The sequence below is a fragment of the Leguminivora glycinivorella genome, chromosome 20, assembly GCF_023078275.1.
Source record: "Leguminivora glycinivorella isolate SPB_JAAS2020 chromosome 20, LegGlyc_1.1, whole genome shotgun sequence".
Taxonomy (NCBI): domain Eukaryota; kingdom Metazoa; phylum Arthropoda; class Insecta; order Lepidoptera; family Tortricidae; genus Leguminivora; species Leguminivora glycinivorella.
This window is the reverse complement of record NC_062990.1, coordinates 10,740,825-10,758,112: the sequence shown is the minus strand read 5'-3', so window position 1 is coordinate 10,758,112 and position 17,288 is coordinate 10,740,825.

Sequence of the window (17,288 nt, the reverse complement as noted above, 5' to 3'; positions counted from 1 at the left end):
CGCGGTCAACGGGTGACGGTGGAAAAATTACAACGTGCAAAAGTAAATAAATAAATAAATATTGAAGACAACTTACACAGATCAACTTAGCCCTAAGCAAAGCTTGCACTATGGGTGCTAAGCGACGATATACAATACTTAAATAGATAAATACATACTTATATACATAGAAAACATCCATGACTTAGTAACAAATATCTGTGATCATCACACAAATAAATGCCTTTACCGGTATTCGAACCCGGGACCGCGGCTTAGCAGGCGGGGTCACTACCGACTGAGCCAGACCGCTCGTAAAAAAACGTTGAATCTATAAGAAGTTGTCGAATATGATACGGGCGGCTATACTATACATTATGCAGCACAATCTTTACTTACATGTCAGTTTTCATAGCACAAGCCCCCCTAGCATAACTTGCCTTGTCGCGCGCGAGTCCATACTTGAAGTCGCGCTTGATGTATGGACTCACGCGCGACAAGGCAAGTTGTGCTAAAGGGTCAGATGTATGATATAAGTCTGTTATTCATACGATGACAGGAGATGCAAATCTACGTTGTGATTATTGGTATAAGTATTTCTCTTTTTTTTATGAAATGGGATTTAAAAAAAATGATATTTCTACTCAGAATTATACTAGCTTTTTCAATCCTAATATTTAAAAAACCGGCCAAGAGCGTGTCGGGCCACGCTCAGTGTAGGGTTCCGTAGTTTTCCGTATTTTTCTCAAAAACTACTGAACCTATTAAGTTCAAAACAATTTTCCTAGAAAGTCTTTATAAAGTTCTACTTTTGTGATTTTTTTTCATATTTTTTAAACATATGGTTCAAAAGTTAGAGGGGGGGGACGCACTTTTTTTTCCTTTGGAAGCGATTATTTCCGAAAATATTAATATTATCAAAAAACGATCTTAGTAAACCCTTATTCATTTTTAAATACCTATCCAACAATATATCACACGTTGGGGTTGGAATGAAAAAAAATATCAGCCCCCACTTTACATGTAGGGGGGGTACCCTAATAAAACATTTTTTTCCATTTTTTATTTTTGCACTTTGTTTGCGTGATTGATATTTCTACTGCTAACGGTTACTGAGATTATCCGCGGACGGACGGACGGACGGACGGACGGACGGACGGACGGACGGACGGACGGACGGACGGACGGACGGACGGACGGACGGACGGACGGACGGACGGACGGACGGACAGACAGACATGGCGAAACTATAAGGGTTCCTAGTTGACTACGGAACCCTAAAAAAGCGTCCCATACGATTTTTTCCTATTTTGTTACCATTTTCCGTACATGTTGTACGGGGTGTATGGGGTAACAAAAGATCAAAGTAACAAAAATGTATGGGAATTCTGTGACACTTTTTATATCCCAGTGAAATTGAATGTACCTACTCGTGATTCTACGTACCTACAATTGATCTAAAATTCCCTAAAACAATCAAAATAAAAAAATGGCAAAAAAAAGAAATGTTCAGTTGACTATGGGTTGACTAACTATTAAAAAATTGAGCCAAAATCAAACTTGAGCCAACCAGTGATACGATATGAGGTACGAAAGGCTCACTGGTGACTGAGCGGGGGGAGGTGACGGACTTTCTTACCTCACTGGTTGACTCAAGTTTGATTTTTGGCTCAATTTTTTAATAGTTATTCAACCTCTATAGTCAGCTAGCCCCGGTCTCTCGTACCCATAACTTTTCATGAGTACATTCGCAAGTTAGGAAACTTCTCTTCGGTGCATGTATAGTAAACCAATTGGAACCCTAGGCCACTCTACAACCATGTCAAAATGACAAGCAGTAAGAGATTTCTTACAATCTGATGTATAACGTCGCTATGACATAGTTCTATAGTGGCCTATATACTACTTATAAATGACAAGAGGTGGCGATGGCGGTATTTATGCTAAGTGACCGTACCGTTTTAAGCCGTAAAACTGCGAATACAATATTAATGGCGCCTCTGTGGATAGATTCCATCGAGCACGCGCGCATCACAGTATTCACAGTGCCTACTTTTTGTAAATGCAGTACGTCAAAATCAAAAAATCATCGAGTATTATATACTCCAAACGCTAATTCGAGTCCAAAAAAACTACGACAGATACGTCAATGTCACTTAGCTGTCAATGTCACTTATGTCACTGTCAAAATACTATTCAGAATTCGTCAACCTTTTAAATAAATACATTCTTTATAGCACATAAGAAACCCAATTACAAAATTATACGTATGATCAAATTCGTGACTGGTGATGCTGGTGATGGTGGTTATGCGTGGTTGATGTTTTTTTCCCGTGTTGTGTGTATGTTTTTTTGTTTGAAAACTTATCAGTATAATTAGTGGCAAGGCAACGTCCGCCACAAATTATGAATCTTGGTCATTGGTATTTAGATTAGGGGTATTTGTGACAATGCCTAACTCCTTCATGCACGTTTCCAATAATTAACTTACTTACACCTAAAAACTTTTGAACCTCAGTTTTGACAATTTGGCCCATGTATTGTTAGCTAGATATGTGTTAAAATGTCAAATATCAATATAAGAGCCCAAAGGTGTAACGCTATCTAGACCACCGTACCTTTTTCTCTATGGCTTTGAGGTACGTTTTTTCTTAGACTTTATCCATAGTTACATATGTCTTTGGTTAAAATTAATACTAGGTCACCAAAATTCTCCTTGCGTTACCCTTTAACTTTACCACACCGCTTTGACAGCGAGTTCTAAAGTTAGCACTAGTTATGATTTAATTCACAAAAAGTTAATATGTTATGATATTGAAAAAGAAAATTTGTAAGCATTAGACAACAACATTTTGATCATGTCGAAACTACACACTCGCACGCTTCGATCCGTTCCTCTGAAAATATTTAATCTTCTAAAATGGATCGAAAGATGTCGCTATTTCGACTTAGTAGAACAACTGAAATATTTTCCACATGTTCGAGCCTTAACTGTGTGCGTAGCCCAATGCACAAACGCTCACGATAATATCTCTTTCGTAGCTATCTATCTCTATCGCTCTTGCGTATGGGCGCGACAGAGCCAGAGTACATTTCTGCGGCGTTTCGGTGGCGTTTCGCGTCGCAGAAATGCCACTCGGCTTCGGGTCCAGGACAGGAGCGTTAAAGCTGTGATACTGTTAAAAATCTTCCACTATGTACTAATAAATACCGGCGAAAACTCGCAAAATAAAATTACGCACACGTGATTGTAAGCCACAGCTGAGCCCAAGGGAGACAAGGGAGGATAAAGAGGCCACGACTTTCCCCGAAGGTCCCGAGGGGAAAATCGGAAAATATCTGCCGTGAATTCTTGAAATATTTTTACTTTTTTATATGTGAGCGAGCGTATTTCTGTAAGAGAAAAGTCTTCTTATTCATCTTTATTCAAGAACTGTCCGTGTGTGTGTATGTTCGCGATAAGCTCTAAAACTACTGTTCGCATTTTCATTCGGTTTAATTACAACAGTGAGTAAAGTAATTTGGTACTCATGCGGCGTGAGTCATGCCTCATGGGAGCCTGGGGTCCGCTGTGACACCTAATCCCAAGATTTGACGTAGGCACTAGTTTTACGAAAGCGACTGTCATCTGACCTTCCAACCCCAAGGGTAGGCCTTATTGGAATTAGTCCGGTTTCCTCACGATGTTTTCCTTCACCATAAAGCGACTGGCAAATATCAAATGACATTTCGCACATAAGTTTCGAAAAACTCATTGGTACGAACCGGGGTTCGAACCTCCGCATTGAAAGTCGCACGCTCTTACCGCTAGGCCATCAGCGCTTCATCGGTTAATTTAATACACGTTTTGTGTTAATTAGGTAGTTAAAAATGTAACGATATTTGCTAATCAAGTTAGAAAAACCATGCTATAATCGAAAACGCTGCCCAAGCCGTTTGAGACTTTGCAACCCCATGAATAATGAAGACCCACACCTCGTACACTGGCGATCAAATATATGAAAGAGGCACATTCCTAGCACATATTCTAAGCTTGTGTAGGTGAACGCGTACCATGCTTGTATGAGTGACATATGACAGGTCGACTGTTCGCGTTTTTGACAGGCGGTAACTATGAGGTAACCGATGGGGGGGATGGCGGGGAGCGGGAGTGGCCATACCGGTGGCCCGTGTTTATTTCACGATTTTCATATCAGTGCCATTGGAAACCGATATTTTATACATTTTTAACATTCAGAATCACGACCCCAATTATTTACAACAGTACCTCCCAAAATTTTGAGACGTATCACAAATATTTCAAGCCTACGTAATATGTAGATTTCGTTCAGAAAAGTAACACCTGCGTCTTAAGGTGAGACGCTTTGTTTTATTATTAAAGTATGTGCCGAGAGATTGAATAGACCGTAGTGAGTGTTTTATATGTATTTATATTTCAGAGAACTAACAAAATGCGACTTTAAATATTGGGTGTTATAAGTTCGTGTCTGTTTGTGTGTCTGTCTGTAGCATCGTAGCTCCTGAACGGATGAACCGATTTAGATTTAGTTTTGTTTTGTTTGAAAGCTGAGTTAGTCGGGAGTGTTCTTAGCCATGTTTCATGAAAATCCACCATGTCGGGGGTTTCGTTCAAAATTTTAAGGTTAAGGTTAGGTTTTATTTTTAGGTTAGGTTATGCTTTAATTTGTTATAATAAACAGTATCTATTTTCGACTCATGAGGCAAGTTCGCCTTAAGAGGAACCTTTTTACAAATATGATTCAGCGTATATCGAATATATAAATCAGAAATTCTAATCATCAATAAAACATCAACCGATTATTTATCAAAGGGATGGAAAATGGAATGACGTGCATTTTCGATAAAAAGAAATGGGTACATGTAGTACCTACTTATAACAGACATCATAATATACTACGAGGATGAAACGTACGAACTTGTATGCGACCGGTCTGGCGCAATCGGTAGTGACTCTGCCTGCTACGCCACGGTCCCGGGTTCGAATCCCGGTAAGGGCATTTATTAGTGTGATGAGCATAGATATTTGTTCCTAAGTCATGGATGTTTTCTATGTATGTAAGTATTTGTATATTAAATATATCGTAGTCTGAGTACCCACAACACAAGCCTTCTTGAGCTTACCGTGGGTCTCAATCAATCTATGTAAGAATGTCCTATAATATTTATTTATTTATTAAAGTTCGTGACAAGTATCTGACGGCGCATGTCGTAATAATACTAGGAAGTTTTAAGGTCGTACTACACTTATTGAACCATTACATTTATTTTTTGCGTAGTTGCTGAGAGATGGGACAGTGGTCTCATAAGGCACTTGTCCTCTCTCCGCTTATCTCTAGTACCTTATCTAAGTTAGTTATTTGAGATTATTTTAAGAGGGCTTTCATGTGAAAAATAATGAAATCGCAACCGAGCGCTTAATCATACCGTGTGTGGTATCAATTTAAAGAGCTTTCCGAGTAGGTTACAAATATATAACATATTATAGGACTTTTTCTACTTAGTCTAACAAAATATGAGAAAATGTCCAGAAGTGGCAATAATTGTGACGGGGAAGGCTTGTTTTCAAAAAATTGCCAAAAATATATAATAGAAATTTATAATCACTAAGGCATAAGAGCAATTTTAGTAAACGTTGAAGATTAATTTTGTATGAAAATAACTCCGATGTGATGTAGATTTTCGAAGAAATTGTCACTTAATTTTAGGTAATTTCTGAAAAAAATTGCATTCGTCTTAGCCTTGTTTACTCTTTTTTAAAACCTTATAATAAAAATGTAGTCTGAGACGTTTGTAGTACAGGATATACGTATTATAAATTTACCAGTTTCAGTATTTTAAATTGTCCAAATTTTACAAATAAGATCGACTAATCCAGCGCTATACGCGGGTTTTCCTAAACGTGTATCAGAGAAAAAATCATAATTAATTTACTGAGTTAGTTTTCTAAAATCCAGTCTAATAAGAATCAATATGATAAGATGCTCTAATTGAAATATATGTATTGGATAACGTAAAGTGTAGTATTTCACCGACTAAAACTATCAATATTACATTATTTTGACGTATTTCTCGAAAGCAGCCTTAAGTTAACCATAGTTTTATGTTTTAGGTTAAATTATACTAACAAAATATGGACTCCACCTTGTTTGTCTGAAATAAAATCATTTTTTAAATGTGATAAACGATAACAGTAAGAGTTAAGATTCTAGTTTCTTAGATACATTAATTGTAATTAACCTAAAGAGGAGGAGGCCTTTGCCCAGCAGTGGGACACAGCAGGCTCCTAATAAAATAACCTAAAGAAGCTTCCCTTAAAGTTAACGGAAATCAATAAAAACATGTATTTCTATGTATTATGAAAGCAGACCCCATTATCGATTAGGCATACTGAGACGTTTTTTTAAATTACACTCAAGGGACGCGGCGCAGGCGTCCGCTCCACGCCCCACGTCCGTCGCCGCCCGTGTGTATTTTACGCCTCATAGTAAACAACAATGTACGTTTTAATCGAAAATGTCACTTATTAATAATTACAAAACCCATATCTAAAACAGTAGCTAAATATCTCACAAACCAAAACACCTTATTACCACGTCATTAAGGCTATATTACAATAACATAGAGCTGCGAAAGTAAACAACTGGCTAACTGAAATCCGGTGAAACGATAAGATAATTATCAGTAAAAAGGTCGTATGTGCTTATAAAATACAATAGATATACGTCGTTTTAGAAATGAACTTTAGAAGATAACGTCATCTTCGGGCAACAGACACGTACAGTCAGCTGTATGTCGTAGAAAAATGTTATTAGAAAAATGTATATTTTTTTTTTTTCAATAATAAATTACTGAAAATATTTACATAATTAAATAAGAAACTAACGCCGTGTCCTGCGTGGGCGACGGTCGCGCGACCGTCGCCGTCGCGTCTCATACTTCCATATCGATAAGGTTTGATTTCGTATGCGTCGCATCGCCGTCGCGCGACCATCGCGCGACCGTCGCCCACGCAAGCCGCGGCGTAAGACTAAACTTAAAAGCTAGCTAGTGTAATAGGCCCTTGAGGCATTGTACCAAGGATACTGGCGATAATATATATTTATAAAGAGCGACCTGCACCGAAACTGTGAAATTTTATTTTATTTTCCACACTAAAATGGAACCCAAATCGCACAGTCGACTTCTACGATACCCACGGGAGACTCAAATGGAACCCAAATCGCACAGTCGACTTCTACGACACCCACGGGAGACAAAAATGGAACCCAAATCGCACAGTCGACTTCTACGATACCCACGGGAGACTAAAATCGAACCCAAATCGCACAGTCGACTTCTACGACACCCACGGGAGTAAAGGTGGCGGTTTATTACTGCGGAACATACAACCTCAACAAGGCCCTTTTCAACACATTTTATGCTCGTCATGAAAAATAAGATATTCCGAAAATATATGTAAAAATCCTTCAATTGTAATTAGGTATGTATTATTTGTCCTCTGGTGGTCCTCTGAATGGAAATGTCTAGACTTTTGATGTATCGTAAAATTCTTAAACAACACAATAGGTTGAATAAATCTAGGATTTGATTGTACTTACATGGTTCGAACCCCGGCTTGTACCAATTATGAGTTTTTCTGAACGTATGTGCGAAATGTCATTTGATATTTGCCAGTCGCTTTTCGGTGAAGGAAAACATCGTGAGAAAACCGGACTAATTCCAATAAGGCCTAGTTACCCTTCGAGTCGGAAGGTCAGATGGCAGTGGCTTTTCGTCTCCTACGCCAAATCTTGTGATTAGTTGGTACAGCGGGCCCCAGGCTCCCATGAGCCATGGCAAATGCCGGGATAACGCAAGGAGGATGACTATCGCTAGTATATTTACACTTAAGATCGGTTATCGATATTCTGTTCGGATGTTAATGGTACATTAAAATCAGCTTGGCTTTTGAAGAGGTATTAAAGTGATCAAAACTTTTTGATTGCACGAAGCGAGGATTATTTATATAGGATTTACAATTTTACATACTTTATACTAAGAATCGTACCTCGATTTTTTAGCGCCACCTATTAAATATTATCATAACTACACTGATGTTGCCTACAAATATTTATTTTTAAATATGTATTGACGTGATACCATGATTTTAAAATAAAGAAATGTCATATTTGTTTTTACAAAACGTAAAAACACGCAAAAATATTTGGGGAAAATATGATTATGGCCACTTCCAAGCTGCGAACAGCGCCATCTAGTTTTAAGCCTAAAAGACCCATACATTTCAGGTTTACGCTTTTTTGTATGGACTTTGTCAGTCCAGTATTAAATCGTTTTTGTACGAAAGATCAAAGTTATGTCTAATCTTTTGTTCATGGACCATGGTAGATAAATTAGACACAGTGAGGAAATCGAAATAAACTCAAGGATCGTTTCTTCTGGATAGTAGTTTTAATATTATAAACATGTCTACGATGTCCCCCGACCCATGATGATGTTGTGAAGTCACACAAGTATTTCCAAAAGGAGTAAGCAGGGTACCGGGCATTTATATGTTAGAAAAATAAAAACACTCAATGTTCTTCTTGTATATGAAAGATCGTGTTATTTTAGAATTTATATTTATTTTATAAATATTATATCTGAATTTTAAAACCTGTCATAAAATTTAGTTATGCTTCCCAAAAAATGTACTTTTGAAAATGGTGACCGAAGGGCTGGCGACTTCCTCGCACAACGTATTGCGATACAGCCAGGAAATGTCGCCAGTATCCTTGGTACAATGCCTCAAGGGTCTATTTTAGACATTAGCTAGCTTTTAAGTTTAGTCTTAGTTTCTTATATAATTATGTAAATAGTTTCATGTAAATAAAGATTATTTATTAATTTTAATAATGCGTCAGAGTGTACGAATCGCGTTTATCTCACTAATCTATTTTATTCACGCGCCAGCAGATCGTACCTAATTGCCTCATGTTTTCATGCACACACTGATAATAACACATGCATTTTTGGATAGAATGACCTAATATCCTTCAATGTATGTTGTAATATCCGCTCGCTGTTCCGATGTACAAAATAGTATAAAAGTTGAAATGTGAAGTTGAAGTGTTCAAAGCTGGATGGACTTGGAGGCCTTGGTCACTTTTTCTTTGTATATGACATTTATTTCAGTTTATAGTTAAAATAGTGTCTACTAAAAATACAAATTAAACTATTTTCGCCGACCGCGCATGGCTCCGCGTAGCTCAGTCGTAAGAGGTAGGTCTTATGTTCGTAGGCCCAACGCAGGTTTTTGATTTTTTTTTGTATTTATAAGAGTTTTTTTTTTATCCAAAGACGTGATATAATATAACCTAACCACAAAATTAAAATTTTGAAAAAACCCCCGACCGCGTCATAGTGGACCGATTTTCATGAAACATGGCTAAGAACACTCCCGACTAACTCAGCTTTCCGACAGAAAAAACTAAATCTAAATCGGTTCATCCGTTGGGGAGCTACGATGCCACAGACAGACACACACACACAGACAGACAAACAGACAGACAGACAGACAGACAGACAGACAGACAGACAGACAGACGGACAGACGGATAGACGGACAGACAGACAGACAGACAGACAGACAGACAGACAGACAGACAGACAGACAGACAGACAGACAGACAGACAGACAGACAGACAGACAGACAGACAGACAGACAGACAGACAGACAGACAGACACGTCAAACTTATAACACCCCGTCGTTTTTGCGTCGGGGGTTAAAAATAGAACCGAGCGAAGCTCGGTCGCTCAGATATATATGTTAATATGTATTATAATTTATAATACCTACTTAGATGCATAGAAAACGCCCATGACACAAGGAAAAAAAATCTGAACTAAAGCAATATTAATATCTGAAATATACGTCATATTTTATTTCATACTTACGGGAAAATTGCTTCATTCTGTCAATTACCTCCAAAAGTTATTTTCGGCCGCCTCGTGCAAGTAAAGCCTTAAGAGATCAAACAAGATGATTCAGAACAGGTTAAATGTTGAGAGTTTATTTCCACACGTTTATCCTTTCGAGAAGGTTCGATAGCCCTCGAACGAGGGGGTTAATTGGAACTATGTGATCGAAAAAGTAGTAAACTAAAAACCGGCCAAGAGCTTGTCACTTATGACAAACATTAAGATTAAAGTGACAAACAACGTCAAACTCGTAGCGGAAAAAAAATCGTCCAAGTAACCAGCCAGTAATACCCCTAAATACTGAAAAAGGTAAACAACCTCTAGCAATGCGATATACACAATGTTGTATTACGAATACAATAGAATAGGCACGTAAAAATAACTAATAACACTAATTTAAATAAAAATATTACCCCCATCAAGATATAGCTCAATCGATTCTACTCTCGATTCTGAACAAACGGTTTTCAGGTTTTTAGTGTTAAGTGAAACACGGTGTAGACTGCCATCTCTCGACACAGGCTTAATATTGAATATAATGATGATAATGCGATATTAGAGAGAATCTATTGGCATCAAAATAAACACCATGTGAAAAAAAAATTTTTTTCATCCAAGTTGTATGGGAAAAGTTTTCCGCGATTTATGACTTTTCTAGCCGGAATTTTTTTTTGTCTCATACAAGCTTTTTGATACTTGATAGGAATGGGATCGATTGGAGTAAAAACAAAATGCTCTTTTTCTCGCACCCTGTATGTTTTTTCCAAAGTCTGTAAATGCCATTTTTCATCAATCTGAAATCGAAGGAAGGTCTCCTTAGACCTTTTTCGCGTAGGACCACGGGATCTCATAGCTGCCCTTACTGACCCGCTATCAAAATACACCCTGTATAATGTATATCCATTTGACATTTTCAGTAATCCGATTCAATTGTCTCTTAGACGCGGTTTTCCTTCGTAAAAGCTTCATATAAATATTTAATAAACAAAGACCTTTCTATCAGAAGAGAGCCTTAATCCTAATGTACGTAAGATCGAATCGAATAAGAATAATGTTATTTTTATTTATACTTATGTGTCTGAGTACAGTCAACAACACAGCTGTAAATACAGACAAAATGCCAAAAATGGTTCCCCTTGTTTTGGCATAATTTTATTATCAAAAATTATTTTTGGCATAATCTATATTGACATAATTCACCTTTCGCATAATCTGTTATGGCATAGTATAGTTACGCATAATTTGTCTAGGCATATTTTTGTTTGTCCGAATATATTTCATGCATAGTTATTCGCCGAATGGTTTAGTCGAAATTTACCACGCAGAATTTTTATCATAGGAAATACTACTATAATTATTATTCTTGCACTTATAACCTAACCTAACCGAAATTCTTGACAAAATGTTGTATTTGTTGAGGTCGCAGTTCTAACCTAACCAAAACGACTCTCTTGACAGCATTTATAGTATGGGTGGATATTCTTATATTAAGAAAGATGCCAAATACAATTATGCGAATCAATTTTATTCATAAAAACAATCGGCGTAAACAAAATTATGCGAACTTATTTTCAGACAAAGTAATATTCGTATTATTTTAGATTATGACAAATAAATTTTCTGCCAAATTAACATTCGTTGAAAATCGATTATGCGAAGTCTGTTATGCGAAAATCGTTTCGGACAATTAAATTTATGCCAAATAGAGGGGACCCGACAAAAATATTTATACACACCAATGTACAGGCAATAAAAGTTCAGTATACATATTTTTGTCACTTTGTCTGTATTCACAGCTGTGTTGTTGACTGTACCCACAACGTAGGTCATGAGGTCATGAGCTTACCGTCGGCCATAATCAATTTATGTAACAACTAGCTTTTGCCCGCGGCTTCGCTCGCGTTAAATTTGAAAATTGCGGAATGCTTCACAAACTTCCGCCCACTATTTTAGGGAAGTGGGGGGTTAGAAAGAAATAAACATTAGCCTTTTGTCACTCTCCATCCTTTCAACTATCTCCACTTAAAAAATCACATCAATTCGTCGCTCCGTTTTGCCGTGAAAGACGGACAAACAAACAGACACACACTTTCCCATTTATAATATTAAAAGTAAGTATTTACGGATAGCCCGTGTAAGTAATATTTATTTATTTACGGACACGTTTGATGGAAAGGTTCTTATAAATATGAAAAACAAGTTCCTTGTAGTCGGTTGTGTAGATCTAAAATGGCGAGTTACTTACGTTGAACAAGAAATTTCTCTTGTTAGGAAGAAGAATAGGTCATTAGGAGGCGGAATGAAGTGGAACCACCATATAATTTTAATGTAGGTTTGAGTGGCTTTATTATACTGTGGTACAGGCAAGGTCCATACTGTATAGAAAATTATCAATTTTACAGGATACATTTCGGAGAGTGCGCCGAGGAACCACAACCTTGTTCCTCCGTCCCCATTTTACCATAGGACCACCAGACGGTGATCATCGGCATCGCTTCACGGTTAGTATTCCGAAAATACGCACTAAGCTTCAACATTTCTTTTGAGAACCGCTAAGGAGTGGAATGCCCTGCCTGAGTCTGTGTTTCCTCACGAGTACAATCCAAGTCTCTTTAAAGCAAGAATAAATAGGTATCTCATATATAAGCGTGCTCCGCCGTAGACCGCATCATAACTTACCATTGTGATCGTGCTCAAACGTCTTCCTATTCAAATTAATAACCTAACCACAAAATTAAAATTTTGAAAAAACCCCCGACCGCGACATAGTCGACCGATTTTCATGAAACATGGCTAAGAACACTCCCGACTAACTCAGCTTTCAGACAAAAAAAACTAAATCTAAATCGGTTCATCCGTTCGGGAGCCACGACGCCACAGACACGCACACACAGACAGACAGACAGACACGTCAAGCTTATAACACCCGTCGTTTTTGCGTCGGGGGTTAAAAATAAATCAAAGATAGCTAATATTATATAAACTTTCCTGTTTCCATGTTGAATATTGCATGCACTAAGTATACAGTAAACGGGTAGTAAAGTTTACGAGGGCGGCATACGTGTTATGACCGGGGCAGGGCTGAATGATAAGTAGGGAAGGAGGCCAACTTAAACATAAATGGCATATCAAAATGATACGAGTTAGTGTTACGCCGTGTCTTGCGTGGACGACAGTCGCGCGACCGTCGCCGTTGCGTCTCATACTTCCATATCGATAAGGTTTGATTTCGTATGCGTCACATGGCCGTCGCGCGACCATCGCGCGACCGTCGCCAACGCAAGCCACGGCGTTAGTCCTCAGTGTACGCTCATATTGGGCGTGCCGCGGGGCGGGGCGTGCGGCGTACATATCAAACAATTGCAGCTCAATACAAGTGTCCTGAATCGACGCTGCAAGACGTATGCACGCTCGTCCGTCCCGTCCGTTCTTACTAATAATATAAATGAAAAAATGTATGTCTGTTTCTTTGTCTTTCACGGTAAATCAGAGCGACGAATTGACCTGATATTATAATTGGAGATAGTTGAAGGGATGGAGAGTGACATAGGCTCAGATTTAAAGCATTTTCGGATTTAAAGCGAGCGAAACCGCCGGCAGGAGTTCGTTTATATGTATATGGCGCCCAATTTTCAATCGCGGGTTCAAATCCTAGCTCGTACCAATGAGTTTTTAATTTGAATATCATTTGATTATTTACCACTACACTGAAAAGCCTCATACGGAAACCTGAATACCACAATTTTGAAGTAGTGTATGTGAAGTCTCCAATGATGACATTACGTTATATGTATTTTTCAGTGGGTAAGTTATTCCGCTGCATAGTTACCTTGGTCCAACTCCAGCGAACAATTGACGTCCAATATTTTATGTTCGCCAACAATAGAATATTTCAGAACAGCCCTAGTACAAACACATCTATGTATATGTACGTAGGTACATAGGTACCTACATGTATAGCATTATGCGCTCAATGTAAACTATGTGACATTGGTTGCATAACTTGCATATGTTATGTGATCTGCATATTGATGGCGTGTGAACTACATACTAGCTATTTTTAGCTTTGAATATGAGGAAAATAAATCTTTGCTATCAACTGACGTACTTATTTTCCTTCTCTAGAGTGAGAGCCATAGACCACGGCTCATAAGAGCCTGGGATCGTGAGATCATCTTTGGCACCTAGTTTTTTTGGAGTAGGCACTAGTTTTTACGAAAGCGACTGCCATCTGATTGTCCAATCCAAACTGTAACTAGGCCATTGCGATTAGTCCCGTTTCCTCACGATGTTTTCCTTCATCAAAAAGCAATTGGAAAAATATCAAATGACATGAAGTACAAAAGCACAATTATTTGCATGTCGTGTTTTCGACTGAATACTAATACCAAAGAGGATCGAGTATTATAGAGAGTTAGTCGAAGTAAAATGTGTAATCACAGTGCATAGACTGCCATCTCTTGACAAAGGCTAAATACTTTTGAACCTCAGTTTTGACAATTTGGCGCATATTCTTAGTTTGATATGTGTTAAAATGTCAAATATTAATATTAGCGCCATATAGCTGAGCGTACCCCAAAGGTGTAATACCATCTAGGCCACCGTACCTTTTTCTGTACGGTACGTTTTTTTTTTCTTAGACTTTATCTGTCTATACGGAGTTATATATGTATTTGCTGATACTTATAAAAACCTGTTATCATCCTGCACCATACGTATTCTGGCAAATAAAGAAATTATATTCTATTCTATTCTATTCTAAGTTCCGAAAAACTATGATTGGTATTACGAGTCAGAGTTTGAACCCGCAATTTCCGGATTGATAATCACACACTTTTACCGCTAGGCTTCATTTTGAAACGCCAGTTTGCATCATTTCTAAATTCATTGGATCCAAGCGCTCCTAAGTTGTTATTGCAGGATTCACAAAGAGGCTAAAAACGTACATGGTGACTGAAGAGCCTGGTAATTTTTTTCACACCAGGTACATTTTTTCCTTTTTCAGATAGTAAAATATAGAGGTAATGAGTTTCTATCTTTAAATCTAATCGTTGGGTTAAATTGTGGCGTAGGCGAGAGGCTGGCAACCTGTCACTGCAATGTCACAGTTTCGTTTTCTTTCAACTCCTTATTTGTCAAGAGTGGCACTGAAGCTTTAGTAGTTTCATGTGTTCTGCCTACCCCTTTATGGGATACAGGCCTAATTGTATGTATGTAAATCTAATCGTTCTCCTTTCATCTAAAATGAGCTCCAAATGCTCCAATGATTATCTATCATTCATTATAGCCGACAAGCTCATGATATTGTAATTTTCCAAGTCGCTGAAAATTCAAAGGATCCCATTGTTACTGTGAAGGCGAGAAATTGAGCAATCTCTAACCGACTTGCCCATTTTTTTGTAAGATCGGTTTTGTTATTCTCTTTGGTGGCACGAAGATCGCGTGTTATTGTCTGAGCTAGGTTTAAGCAAGCCGCAACAGCATAAAAATGTTGTGTCCTTAAAACATAGACATACGCCATAGCGTAGTTTTCTGTAGATCTCATATAGGGGGACATCTCATTCATCAACATACTTATCTCATTATACTTAGCTCAAACGGTTCGGGCAGCGTTTTCAATTAAAGTTCTTAGCCAGCGGGATTTTGTCCGACTCGATTAGTAAAATATCGTCATATTTCGCCGAAATCATACATATACAAAGACAAACCAACAACAAAGTAAATGGTTTTTATTTTATTTTTATTTTTTATATACCCGCATGAAAATCCGTTCAGTATTCAGATGTTTTTAGTTATAATTCTGCACTGTCTCATCGAAATAAGATGTCATATATTAAAGAAAAAATCCAGCCTTCGCCACTGGTGGTGCTCGTAATTTTTTCTTTAATATATGACATCTTATTTCGATTTTTAATTTATATATAGTAGTGTGACTACTTAAAAACACAAATCAAAATATTTGTTAAAATAATTTGATTTGTTCCCATAGTTACGTCTGAACTGTCTGTTACTTTTTTTTTTTATTCAGAAACAATGTGTGTGTGCTAGTCCATCACCCACACCACAATTTTATTGTACCCATCTCCCAAAGCCGGCTTTTACAAACCCCCGGGAGAAAAGGCTGTAGTGAAGTTCTTAACTCATATTTTAACACGGGGCTCATGTATAACTAGTTCAAAAGAGAGAAAAACTCTGCAACGGGAATGAAACAGTATCCCCAGTCGTAGCAATAAATCCTCGTTGAAAGCGTAGATCGTTTTATAATTTTCCCCCCGCCATTACTCAGTTACACTAGATTTATTTCAGGAAAAATCGTCAATTTTATTTTTTGTCCCAAGAGGGGAATCCTGGTGGCCTAGCTGAATGGCAATGGTTGACGCTAGACGCTGATTGAGTCGCTGTCTCTGTCGCGCAAATACGGAACAGCGATAGAGCTACGATAAGGATATTATCGTAAACGTTTGTTACTGATAAGCCGACGGAAAGTTTCCAAAATTCTGAAATTTTCACATAGGAAAACTTTGGAAACTTTCCATACTATGTATGGACAATTGTATGGCTGGAAACTTTCAAGTTCATAAATTTAAATTCCCTTTATTTTTCATGAAAGTTTCGTGAATTTTTCAAGAAATTAAAGTTTTATTTGGAAAGTTTCCGCAACTTGCACATCACTAGCGTTTGTGCAGCGACGACCGGTCTGGCTCAGTCGGTAGTGACCCCGCCTGCTAAGCCGGCCGGCGGTCCTGGGTTCGAATCCCGATAAGGGCATTTATTTGTGTGATGAGCACAGATATTTGTTCCTGAGTCATGGATTTATCTATTTAAATGTCGTATATCGTCGCTTAGCACCCATAGTACAAGCTTTGCTTAGTTTGGGGCTAAGTTGATCTGTGTAAGGTGTCCCCAATATTTATATTTTATATTTATATTTAGCTACGAACCCTGGATGCCTGAATCGCTTACGCTTCGTTACCTTATCATAACTAGCTCTCTCCGCTCATCTATAGTGGTGCGACAGAGCCAGCCTGCATTTCGATTGGCGTCTATCGTCAACGATTGTCACTTCGACTAAGCCGGCTGGATACCTAGGTATCCAACGTCACAGTTGCTTACGCTTCGTAAGCGTATTGTAGTTAGCTCTCCCTATCGCGCTTCTGTAGTGGCGTGACTGAAACAGACTGCGTTTCAATCGCCACGTCGCGTCAACGATTGGAACAACGTCTTGGAATCACAATAGATACTTTCTTGAGCATTTCTTTTTTTTTGCCAATAAAAAAAATTTGATTGTTTTAGGAAATTTTAGGTCAATTGTACTCAGAGTCACGAGTA